This window comes from Hermetia illucens, chromosome 3 (assembly GCF_905115235.1).
Source record: "Hermetia illucens chromosome 3, iHerIll2.2.curated.20191125, whole genome shotgun sequence".
Taxonomy (NCBI): domain Eukaryota; kingdom Metazoa; phylum Arthropoda; class Insecta; order Diptera; family Stratiomyidae; genus Hermetia; species Hermetia illucens.
The window spans coordinates 129323793-129339010 of NC_051851.1; the positions used below are offsets into that span (position 1 = coordinate 129323793).

The 15218-nt window shown below is 44.7% G+C and overlaps 1 protein-coding gene across 5 annotated transcripts in view; it reads right to left on the reverse strand.

Annotated features, from left to right (window-relative positions):
- The window catches only part of LOC119651397 (tribbles homolog 2-like), a 213888-nt gene that overhangs the window by 151194 nt on the left and 47476 nt on the right, over positions 1-15218 (reverse strand). The gene's annotated exons all lie outside the window — the stretch shown is intronic.

Sequence of the window (15218 nt, forward strand, 5' to 3'; positions counted from 1 at the left end):
ACTTCGTTTATGATTGCCTGAGATTCGTTCCTCCAAAATGTTCTAATCGGCATGGAAATAGCTTTTTCTTAAATATAATAACTAACTTATAAAGGATAGTATAGGTCCCAAGGCGAAACATGGATTGGTACCCACGATGGAGCATAAAACCTGGAAAACACCTGCTGAACCATGACCAACAGCTTTAATACCGAACCCTACCTCCATCTCCACGTGGTGACTGCTGGGAGCTCTTTCTTAACGAAAGGCTGCAGACGGAAAAGAATGAGGAGAAGTCTCCCACGCCTAAAAACGAGGCAAATTGTAAAAACTGATCCTCCAGGTTGGGGGTTGGGTAGGGCTCACAACCCTACACGGAAAACCGAAGTTGCGAAGTCGCAACAGAAGGCTCGGACTGGGCAGATAACACAACGACGAACCCGGCAACGAAAACGGATCCTGGAGATGAAGCATCAACAAATGATCTTCACAATCACCGGAAGCGTTATCATAAATACAGCCACAAACATACAGTCTGTTACATAAGAGCGTGGTCACTGTTACACGTAGACAAAAAATCAGAGCGTCCTGTTTCTTTTTCTATGACATAGAGGGCACCTCAGTCCTTCATGCTTTTTGTAAAAAGTCAGCTCTCTGTCAAATTTAGTCGTCAATTGAGTAGTTTTTCGAAATGAGTGCTGTTTACGCCTCTCGCTTTGAGGCAATTTTTCTACGTTTGCATGAAAAAGGACCCAAATTAACGGAAACTGCCGCTGCGAAATATATGGGAAAGTCGAAGCAGTTCGTTAGCAAGTGGATAAATCGCTATAAAAAGGTCGGAAACGTTGATGATTTTCCTGATCGCGGAAGTGCAAGCATAGTCTCAAAAAAAGACGAAAAAAAGATTCTCGCATTGTTCTCGAAAGATCCAACTTTGACTTTACGTGGAGCTGCTGTGAAATTGAAAGCAAAAGGTGTTGACATATCTTACGGAACGATTCGCAGGCACTTGCTTGCCAATAAACTGAAATATCGCAGTACTTTGGAAAAACCAATGTTGAGTGCAAAACACGTTGAAAAACGAGTGGAATGGGCGAAGGAAAACTTGGACCGCGAGTGGAGCAACGTAATTTTTTTTTATGAATCCTCCTTCTGGGCATTTCCGAGCATCAAGCACGCCTGGACAACCTCCACCAGTAGGATGCTTCAACGGACTGTTAAACACCCCGTCAAGGTCCATGTTTGGGGGTGCTTCTCAAACAAAGGTTTCGGTACTTTGTTCTTATTTACCGAGAATTTAAATGCCGAAAAAATGAATAAAATATATCAAAAGGCTTTGTTACCATCTGCTAAGCAATGGTATATCAAGAAAAATGAAAGCTGGATCCTTCACGAGGACAACGATCTGAAACATCGGAGTCGAGCGTGTAGCGAGTGGAAGGCGCAAAACGGAGTTGTCACTTTAGATTGGCCATCTCAGTCACCGGATGCAAATCCCATGGAAAATGTGTGGGCTTTGATGAAAATGCAGCTTCGCAGACGCAAACCATGTAATTTAGATCAACTTTCTCGACAAATTCGGAAAATTTGGAGGTCTTTTCCGGTAGAATATGCAGAAACACTAGTGGAAAGTATGCCCCGAGGGTGCCAGGCCATAATTGACAATACAGGAGATTGGACTTGCTACTGAGGTATTTGCATTGAGTATTGGCGACCAAATTATCAATAAATTTGCGAATTTTCGAAAAATCAATTGTTGTTATTATTTAAAAGTGACCACGCTCTTATGTAACAGACTGTACTTGTGGCACCCATACATATCAGGTACCGCTGCCATCTGGCATGTACCCTAATGATGGAGTACAAATCAGCCAAAAGGAGACTCCGCAGCGCAATAAACAAGAGCAAAGCTCGCTGCTGGCAAGATCTAGTCGACGAGGTGAATGGGGATCCGTGAGGACTCGGTTACAAACTGGTAACCCGAAAAATCGGGGCTCTGCGGAAACCCTGTTCACTTAAGGCCGAGCAGATGGACCGCATTGTAAGGGCACTCTTCCCTGCGCACCCCGTATGGAATGGTAACGTCGGCGCGGAGAGCGCAGAGGACTGTCCACTTTTCTCTATAAAAGAGTTGGAACCAGCAGTCCTCTCCATGAAAAACAAGAAGGCGTCAGGACCCGATGGTATTCCAGCAGAGGTATACAAACTGGTATTCCAACACCGGCCAGACCTACTGCTCGGCGCATTCAACGCTTGTCTGAAAGAGGGCATTTTCCCTGCTCGTTGGAAAGTTGCGAGGCTTGCGCTGATCCCGAAAGGGAAAGGCGACCCCGAATTGCCGTCTTCATACCGTCCACTATGTATGCTTGACACTGCTGGAAAAGTGCTCGAAAAGCTCATCAGAAGTAGACTCGCTGAAGCGATACGCGCTGCCGGAGATTTATCTCCCCGGCAGTTTGGTTTTAGGGCAGGGAGATCGACAATTGATGCTGTCATGCAAGTCGTGGACGCCGTTCGACGAGCAGAGGCACATAGCCGCCGAACTCGACGGGTGGTGCTCCTCGTAACGCTTGACGTCAGAAACGCCTTCAATTCCGTAAGGTGGAAAGACATTCTAGGCACACTAGACAATTCCTTCAACGTGCCGAACTATCTCTTACGGATTTTGAGGGACTATCTGAGGAACCGCTCCCTGCTCTATGAAACACTAGAGGGTCAAAGGTGGATGGAGGTCACGTCGGGGGTAGCACAGGGATCCATCCTAGGGCCGGATCTCTGGAACGCTTCCTATGACAGTCTGCTTAAACTCGACATGCCAGAAGAGTCGCGCCTGGTCGGCTACGCAGGTGATGTCGCAGCGCTTGTTGCTGGACGCACTGTCGAACAGGCGCAAAGCAGACTCGGCATATTGATGCGACGGGTAAGCGGATGGATGACTACTCATGGTTTCAACCTTGCACAGGAAAAAACCGAAGTAGTCATCCTGACTAAAAAGAGAATTCCGACCCTGCGTCCCATATCGTTCGGCGAGTTGATCATCTAGTCAAAATCAGCGGTGAAGTGCCTCGGGTTGACTCTTGACTCAACGATGAGCTTTTCTGAGCAAATCCAAGCAGCAGTGAACAAGGCTGCGGCTGGAGTTTCGACATTAAGTAGGCTAATGACAAACATTGGGGGTCCTACGTCTAGTAGGCGACGTCGCCTGATGAGCTCAACGCAGTCGGTCGTGCTCTACGGCACAGAGGTATGGGCTGGCGCTGTTAAAAATGAGGTATATCGTAAACGCCTCGCGCAAGTACAGAGACGGAGATCTTTACAAGTGGCATCTGCGTACCGCACTGAACCGGCCGTGATAGTGATCGCGGGAGTTATCCCCGTTGCCCTTCTTGCTAGGGAGCGCCAGGCCATATACAAGCGCAAGGGAGATGAGCCAAGGGAGGTGGTTGCTCGCGAAGAACGGCAACACACTCTAGACGAGTGGCAGCTCTCTTGGCAAAATGAAACTAGAGGCAGATGGACTGCGCGGCTCATCGGCAACTTAGATGCGTGGCTGAATCGGAAGCATGATGAGACTGACTCTTTCGTTACCCAATTTTTAAGTGGGCATGGAGGTTTTGCACAAGATTGAAAAGGCGCGTTCTCCGAATTGTGTGTTTTGCAATGGAGTTGTGGACGACGCCCACAACACTTTTTCTTCTTGTGGAAGGTGGGATGGGGTTCGTCAGCAGCTCTATTTTAACACAGGGGATCTCTCTCCAGACAACATTGTCGAAGAAATGCTGACGACTGCTGACAGGTGGAACCGTGTTGCCCATTACGTTCGGATCCTTCGAGTTGCTAAGAAGATAGGGCTCGACCGGTGGAGGAGCCGGACGGCAGGGGGTTCCTTGAACTAACAGTTCCCTTCCTCCTCTCCCCTCCCGTTAGTGAAAGGTATTCCCTGATTTGAAGGCTCCGCAAAGCGGGAGAGTTCGGGGACTAGCCCGAAGTAATGTGACAAACGGTTCCAGGCTAGCTCTCTGACGATGGGGAGGTGTTTAGTTCGTAGTCCGACGACGTACCGAATCGGGAGTCCAACACTGTGTGCGTAAATGCATTCACCTACCCTACGCCAAAAAAAAAAAAAACATACTTGACCCCAGTCGCAAAAAGAGTCGGAACGGCTGATTTGACAATGAATGTAAGCTAGCAACGGAACGGAAGAATGCTGCATTCTTAAATGACACGGGCACACGCAGACTTATCACGAACTCCGGCGAGCGGAGAAGCGACTTTACAGACGAAAAACGGAAGCCTCGGAGAACCAACAGGTCTGTGAACTAGAAAAGTACAGGAAGGAACTACACCAGGTGCGGAAGATTTACCAACAAGGCAGCAGGATGAAGCTTTACATACCTCGATGTTCATCCTGCCGGGACAAAGAGGGAAATTTGATTTCCGACAAAATGGGCATATCGGAGCGATGGGTTGAGCACTTTGATGAACTACTGAACAACCAGATTATCGGTCCCGCCAACTGAAGACGACGGACAAATACTGCCACCATCACGTATGGAAGAAACCGCCCGTGCCATTCATAGGCTTAAAAATCATAAGTCGCCATTACCCGGTGGAATTACAGCTGAATTGGTTAAATCTGGAGACGACCAATTACACCAAGTGGTGCATCAGCTTGTGCTCAAGATATGGGACAGCGAATCAATGCCTGACGATTGGCAACGAGGCATCTGTCCCATACATAAAAAGGGAGATATCAAACAGTGCAGCTATTATAGAGGTATCACGCTGCTGAATACCATCTATAAGATATTCCCCTCTATCTTGCTAGGCCGGATAGGCCCATACGCCCACGGCATCATTGGCCCATACCAAAGAGGCTTCACTCCAGGCAGATCAGCAACAGATCAGATTTCCTCTCTGCGGCAAGCGATGGAATAACTGTTGGAATATGGACATCACCCTCTTTTCATCGACTTTAAAGCCGCCTATGATAGCATAGCCAGGGTAAAACTGTACGCGGCCATGCGAGAAATCGGTATCCCGACGAAATTGATAAGGCTGACATCAACATCAACACCGGTCTACGACAAGGGGATGCCCTATCATGCGTCCTCTTTAACCTGACCCTCGACAAAGTGATCCGTGATGCTGAAGTAAACGCGAGGAGTACGATCCTCTTTAAGTCCACGCAACTACTGGTCTATGCTGAAGATATCGACATCATGGAAAGAACGACCCGAGACGTACAAACTGCCTTCATACAGACCGAGCAGGCGGCGAGAGCCGCGAGATCCTGGGCTGCACATCAATCAAGGCAAAACAAAAGATATGACGAAAACGTCAGCAACGAAAACCAACCAACAAACCACTGACCAGTTTGACCAAACGGGAAGAATAAAGATAGGAGACTACAACTTTGAGACCGTTGATAATTTCTCCTATCTAGGGTCGAAAATCACAACCAATAACAGCTACGATGATGAAATTCGCGCACGGTTGCTGTCAACCGACAGAGCCTATTTCAGCTTACAAACACTGTTCCGCTCGAAACGTCTCACCGTAAGGTCAAAGCTCCTACTATACAAGACAATGATCTTGCCAAACTTGGTTTCTTAGCAAGAAAAATTGCTGCTCTTCGCCGCGTTCGAGAGAAGAATCCTCCGAAGAATTTTTGGCCCCCTACATGAGGATGGACGATTCCGTAGTCTACATAACGACAAAATCTATGAACGATATCATGACCGTCCGGTTGTGGATAAAATCCGGCTCAATAAGTTACGGTGGGCGTATATGGATGAGGATTATCCAGCCCGGAAAGTCTAAAAGGTAGAAATCTATGGTAGAAAAAGAAAACGAGGCAGATCCTGCCTAAGATGGAGTGATGGTGTAGGTCAGGACGCCAGACAGCTTTTAGGGATATCGAATTGGTGGACCTCGGCGCAAAACCGGGATGCCTGAAGTTCCCTATTAAGGCAGGCCTAGACCGGATACCGGTTGTTGCGCCGTTGATGATGCGACGACTGCCGCAATTTTGAAGGAGAACCTTTCCCATCTCATTTGATTTCCTTCCTAACCCCTCAGAAAGTGAGGTCGAAAAATTAACCCTACCCTTTCGACATCAAAATAGCCCAAATTTGAGATGCCATAACTTTTTAAGGGGGGAGTACAATGTAGAGGATAAAAAAAATTGATTTTTTGGTGGCTGGAGCGGAGCGCTGGGTCCAAAAAATTACCGCCGCTACAATCGTTTGTTTGCAAGCGCGCGTCGTCTGCTTGATCTTTCTGTTTGTCAGCTGCAGATTGGCTCACGCGCACTCACTTCCCTTGAGTACGGGCGGCAAGGATGAGAACTTTCCTGCATGGTGGGGGTTCTAAGCCCTTTATAAGGCAAAACTAACCGAACTAGGTGTTCGTGTTATTTATTAAAACGCTGCTGTTATTGTTTAATGACGAAGCTGTAGAGTAGCTTCGTTTCGTAAATTTTCATTATTCCGTGAATAAAAAAAATGGCCGAAGTTCCTTCGGTCGATCCGTAAGGAATTAAAACAAGCAACCAACGCCCTGGACACACCAAAAGAAAATTCTACGGGAATCAATATTCCAAGGACGACGAGGAGGAAACTAATCAAGCTCAAACTTCAACGTCTGCAAAAAAACTTCGTACAAGCAACGAATTTGTTCCTTCAACATAACAGAACTTTGTGTATGTCATTTTGGAGTTCTTCTTTAGTGTTCTTTCGGAAACAGTTAGTTGTAGAAAGTGTCATGAAAAAGTGCAGTTCGTTATCTCTCAAGCACGTGGACTAGGACTTAAAATAAACGTTGAGTGCAGTTCATGAAAGTACAAATCTTTTCTCGTTGATGGTTATGAGGTCAACCTAAGACTGTGTTTTGCTATGAGGTTGCTTAGAGTAGGTCATGCTGGTGTGACTTTATTTTAAGGAATTATGGACATGCACATGACAGTCGCTAAAATTTAGTTCTATGAGCTAGCTAAGAAGATACGAGAAGCTTCTAGTGTCGTTGCAAATTATTGTATGGATAAAGCAGCTACAGACGAAAAGGAGAAAACTGTACTCAGGCCAGGTTATAAGCTAGAAGGCATTGCAATTCCAATTGATGGATCCTTGACGAAGAGAGGTTTTTCTGCATCATTTGACTTTGTAACTGCTATAGGAGCGCTGGCTGCAAAAGTGCTAGCATGTTTTGCAAAGCTTGTGAAATTTGGGAGAAGAAATTTGGCACTGAAGAATATAAGGGTTTCATCGATACCCATTGGCTTGAGTGCAATGCTAACTATGAAGGCAGCAGCTGAGAAATAGAGGTTAAAAGGATTCTTGAAATTATTAAAAGGCCAGTGGACTTGAAAGGTGTTATGCTGTTGCTATTTGGACAACACAGCCGATGGTAACACAAAAAATCATAAAGCAATCTCCGAGGTTAAACGATATGGAGAAGAGCATCCCATTAAAAAAAAATGTATTAATCATACTAGCAAAAGAATGGGTTCGAGTCTTAGGAACATAGTAAAGCTTCACCCTTCTTTGAAAGGGAAAGGCAAAGGCAAACTAACTGGCGCGCAGCTAGACAAGTTGTCCAAATAATATGCAAATGCAAATAGGAGCAACCCTTTTGAGGTAGAAGAAATGAGAAAGGGCCAGACTGACCACCTATTATTACTGTGCCTCAACTGACAATGACCCTCAGCGCTTTTACTGCCCGCAAGATCAAACTTCATGGTGAGGCTAGTAGCGGGCTATGGCAAAAAATGAAAAATATAAGCACAAGGATGTGCTTCCCTATGAAGTTATAGCTGGAATGGATTCAATATATAAGGTCCTAACAAGAGTTACTGATAAAATGCAAATGAAAATTTCAACAGTATGATTTGGCAAATTGCACCAAAGACACTGTTCAATAGCAAAGTGGTAGTTGAAACTGCTTGCAATATTGCTGTCTGCCTGTTCAATGAAGGGCACCTCACTCTCATGGAGATCATGGGAAAGTTACAGGAAGCTAATGATTCAGTGTAATGGAAAAGAAAAATGCAGAAAGGATTGCAAAGTCAGAAGTCCAAGCAATAGGTGCAACAAAAGAAGCCAGGAGAACAGCCCAGGAATTAAATTCAGACTGGTAAGAATCGTTTTATCCAAGTTTTCATAAAGAATCATCTTTTCTTTTAAATTGAATTTTTCTCAAAATGCCCTTTTTTGAAGCGGCGGACGCTCCTCATGGCGCAAGAATAAAGATAATTTAATGCGATTTGCGGGAAATAATAGTTTTGTGACATAGACGGGGTTAGGGAGCGGCTTGGAAGGTCTTTTTTCCAAATTGGAGCCAAAGATGTGGCCAATAATCTTATTTAAACAATAAATACCTAATTTGCCAATTTTAGCCTTGATTTACCAGGTGTACAATCTTAAATCCGCTGTTCGCTCACAGATGGCATCACTGAGCGTATCAAGCTTTCTTCTTTCTTTTAGTTCGACATTTGTCAACAATTGTCAGTCCACATTATCAGCAATTTCATGCAAAAACATATTTTTTCTCTTCAATAATGATGCCCAGTTTTGTTCCTGGAAAAAGCATTTGCAGGAAGCTCTACTTTTTTGCTTCAATTTGGACAAATCAGCCGCTGAATCGCATCGAATGCTTCTGGAAGCCCACGGCGGAAACAACGTGCCGAGACTGGTTCCGTTGGTTCAAAAAGGCGATTTCGATCTGACCGACAAGGAGTGTGAAAATCGGCCCAGGAAAGTTAAAGACCACGAATTGGAGGCTATTTTCGACGAGCACGATACTCAACGCAGAAAATGCTCGCCAAGCAATTAGGTGTTTCTCTACGTGCAATGGGTAAGATTCAAAGGATCGGAAAATGGGTGCCGCATGAATTGAACAATAGGCAGACGGAGCGGCGCCAAAACACATGCGAAATCTTGTTTTTGCATCGGATTGTGACTGGCGACGAAAAGTGGATTTATTTCGAGAATCCTAAACGAAAAAAATCATGTATTGATGCCGGCCAACCAGCGACATCTTCTCAAAGAACAAATCGCTTCGGACGGAAGACGCCCACCGTTATCACCAACAAATCATCAAATTGCATAGTGCTCTGAATGAAAAACGGCCGAAAAATCAGCAGACATGAAAAGCTGATTTTCCTCCATAATAATGCTCCGTCGCACACGTCGAAAAAAGTTCGAAACTACTTAGAAACGCTCAACTAGGAGATGCTACCCCACCCCACTTACTCACCAGACCTGGCCCCATCCGAATATCATCTGTTTTCATCGACGGGCCGTTCGCTGAGCGACTCCGATTCTTACGCAGACGTCCGAAAATGGCTTGATGAATAGTTTGCCTCCCTCAGATCAAGAATGTTATTGACATGGTATCCATAAATTACCCGAGATATGGAAAAAATGTGTAGATAGCATGGGCCAATATTTTGAACAAAGGTTTTTTTGGTTTCTATGAAAAAAATATGTTTTTCTTGCAAAATAAAAACAGTGGATTTAAGCTTGTACATCTAGTACTTCCGAAAATAAATCTTAGTTAGACCCTTCTACACTGTACAACGGGTTTAGAGATGGCAGAACTTCACTATAATATAATTTGAGGCATAACCACTTTTAAAAAGAAAGACCGCCGCAAGTTTTCAATGTGACTGGAAATCAATCAGTGGTCAAAGGGTAGTATAGGTCCCGGGGCGAAACGTGGATTGGTACCCACGATGGAGCATAAAACCTGGGAAATGCCTGCTGAACCAACACCAACAGCTCTACTACCAAACCCTATCTCCACCTCCACGTGGTGACCGCTGGGAGCTCTTTCTTGACGAAAAGCTGCAGACGGAGAAGGATGAAGGCGAGTCTCCCGCGCCTAAAAACGGGACAAATTGTACCAACTGGTCCTCCAGGTTGGGTAGGGCTGACAACCCTACACGGAAAACAACCTGTTACGAAGCCACAACAGGAGCCTCGGATAGGACGGATGTTAAAACGACGGACCCGGCAACGACAAAGGAACAACGATTTGCGCATTTTCTCATGGAACGTGCGCTCCCTGTACAGAGATGAAGCTGATAAGCAGCTAGCCGATACCCTGTCCCAATATAGGGCTGATGTAACAGCGTTGCAAGAGATGCGATGGACAGGGACCGGTTTCCTGGAGAAGAGCCACTGCACCATATATTATAGCGGCCATCTAGTAAACCATGTGCTCGGAGTAGGTTTCTTAGTCAGCCAAAAAATGAAACCTGCTGTTATCGGCTTTGAAAGTATAAGCGAACGGCTATGCACTCTGCGCTTGCGAGGCAAGTTTAGAAATATAAGCCTCATAAACGTCCACGCCCCTACAGAGGAGACTGCAGAGTCGGAGAAGGATACCTTCTACGAGGCAGTAGAAAGAGCCCTCGAAGCCTGTCCCAGATATGATATCAAAATCATACTTGGGGATTTTAACAGCCAAGTAGGGAAGGAGCCCGTATTCAGGCGATACGTTGGCTCCCATAGCTTACACGAAAAAACAAATGATAACGGACTGCGGACTATTCAATTAGCAGGGTCACACGAAATGGTTGTTGGAAGTACCTGGTTTACGCGGAAAGCGGTCCACAAACATACGTGGGCCTCTCCAGACGGGACCACTTTCAACCAAATTGACCACGTGTTGATCGAACGCCGCCACCTCTCAGCCTTGATGAATGTCAGAACATATAGGGGGGCCAATATAGACTCGGATCACTATCTCGTTGGCATGGTGCTCCGAGCTCGAATAACAATACCACCTAGAATCCCCTCTGACAATCAGGTGAGAGTGAACACTGAAGCCATCCACAACACAACCCTCCGCGACACCTATAAGAGGGAAATGGATGCCGCAATAACCGCAGTCAATAGAGGACCTGGAGATGAAGCATCAACTAATGATTTTCACAACCACCTGAAGAACGTTATCATGGATACGGCCACAAATATACTTGGCCCCAGCCGCAAAACCAGTCGGAACGGCTGGTTTGACGATGAATGTAAGCTAGCAACGGAACGGAAGAAGGCCGCATACCGAGTAATGTTGCATTCTCAAAGAACGCGGGCACGCGCAGAGACTTATCACGAACTCCGACGAGCGGAGAAGCGACTTCACAGACGGAAAAAGGAAGCCTGGGAGAACCAACAAGTCTGTGAACTAGAAAAGTACAGGGAGCAACCGCACCAGGCGCGGAAGTTTTACCAACAAGTCAGCAGGATGAAGCCTTATACACCTCGATGCTCATCCTGCCGAGACAAAGAGGGAAATCTGATTTCCGACAGAATGGGCATATTAGAGCGATGGGTTGAGTACTTTGATGAGCTACTGAACAACCAGAACATCGGCGAGTTGGAGGTCCCGCCAACTGAAGACGACGGACAAATACTGCCACCACCAAGTTTAGGAGAAACAGTCCGTGCAATTCATCGGCTAAAAAATCATAAGTCGCCAGGAGCCGATGGAATTACAGCCGAATTGGTTAAATATGGAGGCGACCAGTTACACCAAGTGGTTCATCAACTTGTGCTCAAGGTATGGGACAGCGAATCAATGCCTGACGATTGGCAGCGAGGCATAATCTGTCTCATACATAAAAAGGGAGATATCACACAGTGCAGCAATTATAGAGGTATTACGTTGCTGAGTACCATCTATAAGATATTCTCCACTATCTTGCTAGGCCGGATAGCCCCATACGCCCAGAACATCATTGGCCCATACCAAAGAGGCTTCACTCCAGGCAAATCAGCAACAGATCAGATTTTCTCTCTGCGGCAGGCGATGGAAAAACTGTTGGGATATGGACAACAGTTGCACCATCTGTTCATCGACTTTAAAGCCGCCTATGATAGCATAGCCAGGGTAAAACTGTACACGGCCATGAGAGAATTCGGTATCCCGACGAAATTAATAAGACTGACTAGGCTGACCCTGACCAATGTGCGAGGCCAGATAAAAGCAGCAGGATCACTCTCAAGACCATTCGACATCAACAACGGTCTACGACAAGGGGATGCGCTATCATGCGTCCTCTTTAACCTGGCCCTCGAGAAGGTGATCCGTGATGCTGAGGTAAATGCAAGAGGTACAATCCTCTTCAAGTCCACCCAACTACTGGCCTATGCTGACGATATCGACATCATGGGAAGAACCACCCGAGACGTTCAAACTGCCTTGATCCAGATCGAGCAGGCGGCGCGAGATCTTGGGCTGCACATCAATGAAGGCAAAACAAAATACATGGTGGCAACGTCAGCACCGAAGACGAATCAACCAACAACATCAAACCGCACTGGTCAAACACAAGCACGAACAAGAATAAGGATAGGGGAATACAACTTTGAGACCGTTGAGAATTTCTCCTATCTAGGGTCGAAAATCACAACCGATAACAACTACGATGATGAAATCCGCGCACGGTTGTTGTCAGCCAACAGAACCTACTTCAGCTTACAAAGACTGTTCCGCTCGAAACGTCTCACCATAGGGTCAAAGCTCTTACTGTACAAGACTATGATCTTGCCAGTCCTCATGTATTCCTCGGAAACTTGGGTTCTTAGCAAGAAAAATTGCGAACTCTTGGCCGCGTTCGAGAGAAGAATCCTCCGAAGAATTTTTGGCCCCCTACATGAGGATGGACGTTTCCGTAGCCTACACAATGACGAAATCTATGAGCGATACCATGACCGTCCGGTTGTGGATAAAATCCGGCTCAATAGGTTACGGTGGGCGGGTCACTTAATCCGTATGGATGAAGATGATCCCACCCGGAAAGTCTATAAGGGCAATATCTATGGTAGGAAAAGAAGACGAGGCAGACCCTGCTTAAGATGGAGCGATGGCGTGGGCCAGGGCGCCAGACAGCTTTTAGGGATATCGAATTGGTGGACCTCGGCGCAAAACCGGGATGTCTGGAGTTCCTTATTAAGGCAGGCCTAGACCGGATACCGGTTGTTGCGCCGTTGATGATGATGATGATGGAAATCAATCAGAATCCTGCCCAGAGATAGCCCTGGAATTTGATCCTTTGCCCAAAAAAAACCATGATGACTTTCCGGGCACATCCCAACCGCCGTTATTGGCTATAAGAACGTCACAACTAATAACTTCAAGGAAGCTAAGAATACACAGCTCAAAAAACTTGTGATCGTTCAGGTCAATAAAAAAAGTGGTGACAATAAATACGTTCCATAGGACATATTGATCTATGTGGGCTCATGTTTTATGGCAAAACCAATTAATCTATCCGAGCATCTCAGAGGGAAGCCAAGCATCAATTGGAATGTGACGAGGAGGTTGATTACTAGCTTCAACGAATACAGATAAAGGATTTGGCGGACCGTAGTCCTATTGTCAAGAACCAAGCACTCATCAGGATGACCAGCGAAGAATTTGGGTGGTGGAATACATCGACTGTAGTACGGCAGGGAAATGGTAATTAGAGAGCGTAAGGAGGAATTACTCTAGTAAAAGTTTCTATGCAGTCAGAATGACGAATAAAAAAAAAATACTTTAAAAAAGCAATACACGATTCAACTGCATTAAAAACTATGTTTCATTGTCATATCTCTTGCCATAAATATGCAATGCCCTATTCATACAGAAACAATGCATTTAACGGCAAAAATATTATGCAAAAAATTTACATACTTTAGAAAAAAATCCACAATTTTCCCCCTCATTTTCGCGGCATTTCTATACTTTCTCCCAAAGAATAGAACTCCGGCTTTTATCATTGCAACTTCAACTGTGACAATCGACGCATAAGGATCAACGAATTTTTGAGTAGTCGCATGTCTATTGTTAGGCAATAAAACACGGTCATGATCGCGATATCAAAGTGAAGAAAACCAGGATGAAAGGAAGAAAGCGACGCGCAAGGTTCAATGAACTTATGAAAGACGCGATACGCGAAAGAAAGTTGTGTTGAGAGGGGTTAAACTCAATAAAAGCGAACTTTTACAACCTTAAGATTTGCACAATAAAAATATATAATAAAACATAAAAAATTAAAACGGAATCGTTGCTTTCTTTCGGGTGCACAAAGGAGTGCTGCGGATACAAGTAGTTGTACTGAATTGAGAGGGTCGTAGAAGGGTGGGTTAATTTTATTTGGAGGAATCCTGTTATGAATGCTTATACATTCTACGACGAAATAATGATGGAAACTTTTCTCATGCTATTAAGAAGAAAAAACTGAATTTTTTCAGTTTTTTTTTTTAATTTTGAGCAAATAAAACAAATAATGGAAGGCTGGTTTGCACGGATTCGGAAGCCTTCCTTTCTTTCTTTTTTTCTTCTCCTATGATAACATTTATGATTTTATGTGACATGTGTCAAGTGGACTCACTGGGCCGAAGAAACTTTTCCTTAAACGAAGTATTATTTCAGAAGTAGTAATGCCTTTTTCCGTCAGAATTCAATGACTTGTAGAGAAATGGAAAAAATTGTTATAGACCATCTGTGAATTACTTTTCACAATCAGTAAAATCTACACGATTCGACGCTGATATATCCTAACTACTTCTCTCATACACTAAACTTCACATTCACAATTTTATCGTTAAACGTGCTCATGTGATCATTCAATCCACGAACTAAATTGCGATACACTTGAATAATTCGAATGGAGGGCACCCATTCACCAAGTTGTCCTTATCCTCAATAACGTCGACTCGTTGACACAATAAAGGTTTTACTTGTCTTTCTTTGTATCGCGACCACTTTTGTGACATTGTCAGGGTTTTATGGCACCATGGGTGCCGTCTTAGAAAGTCCTCAGGTCCTTTCTCTTCCTTCGTAATAAATCGAATTCTTCTTTGCATTTCATAACTGCAATTTACGGCCACTAGATACGCACGTCCTTATGCAATATTCAAAAGGATTAAAAGAATGGACAATATGCAGTTTTTGTTTGCATTCAATGCAGTAAAACGGAGTCTGTTTCCCTTTATTTCTCGAACAGACAATAAAAAGGCTTCAGTAATCCTTGTTGATAATAAATTTGTATTATTAGAACGCTTTGGGTCCGGCTTAAATCAATCTTGTAGCGTTGTTTTGAAAATGATATTGAAGAAAGTGGGAAAAATCATTTATTATAAGCGAACCCGGTTTAACAAATTGAATATAAAAGCAATGTATGGAAGATTATGAAGGTCCTTTGTTTGTATTTTCAAGTGACGAATTTTTATGTTTTAAATATTGTAATG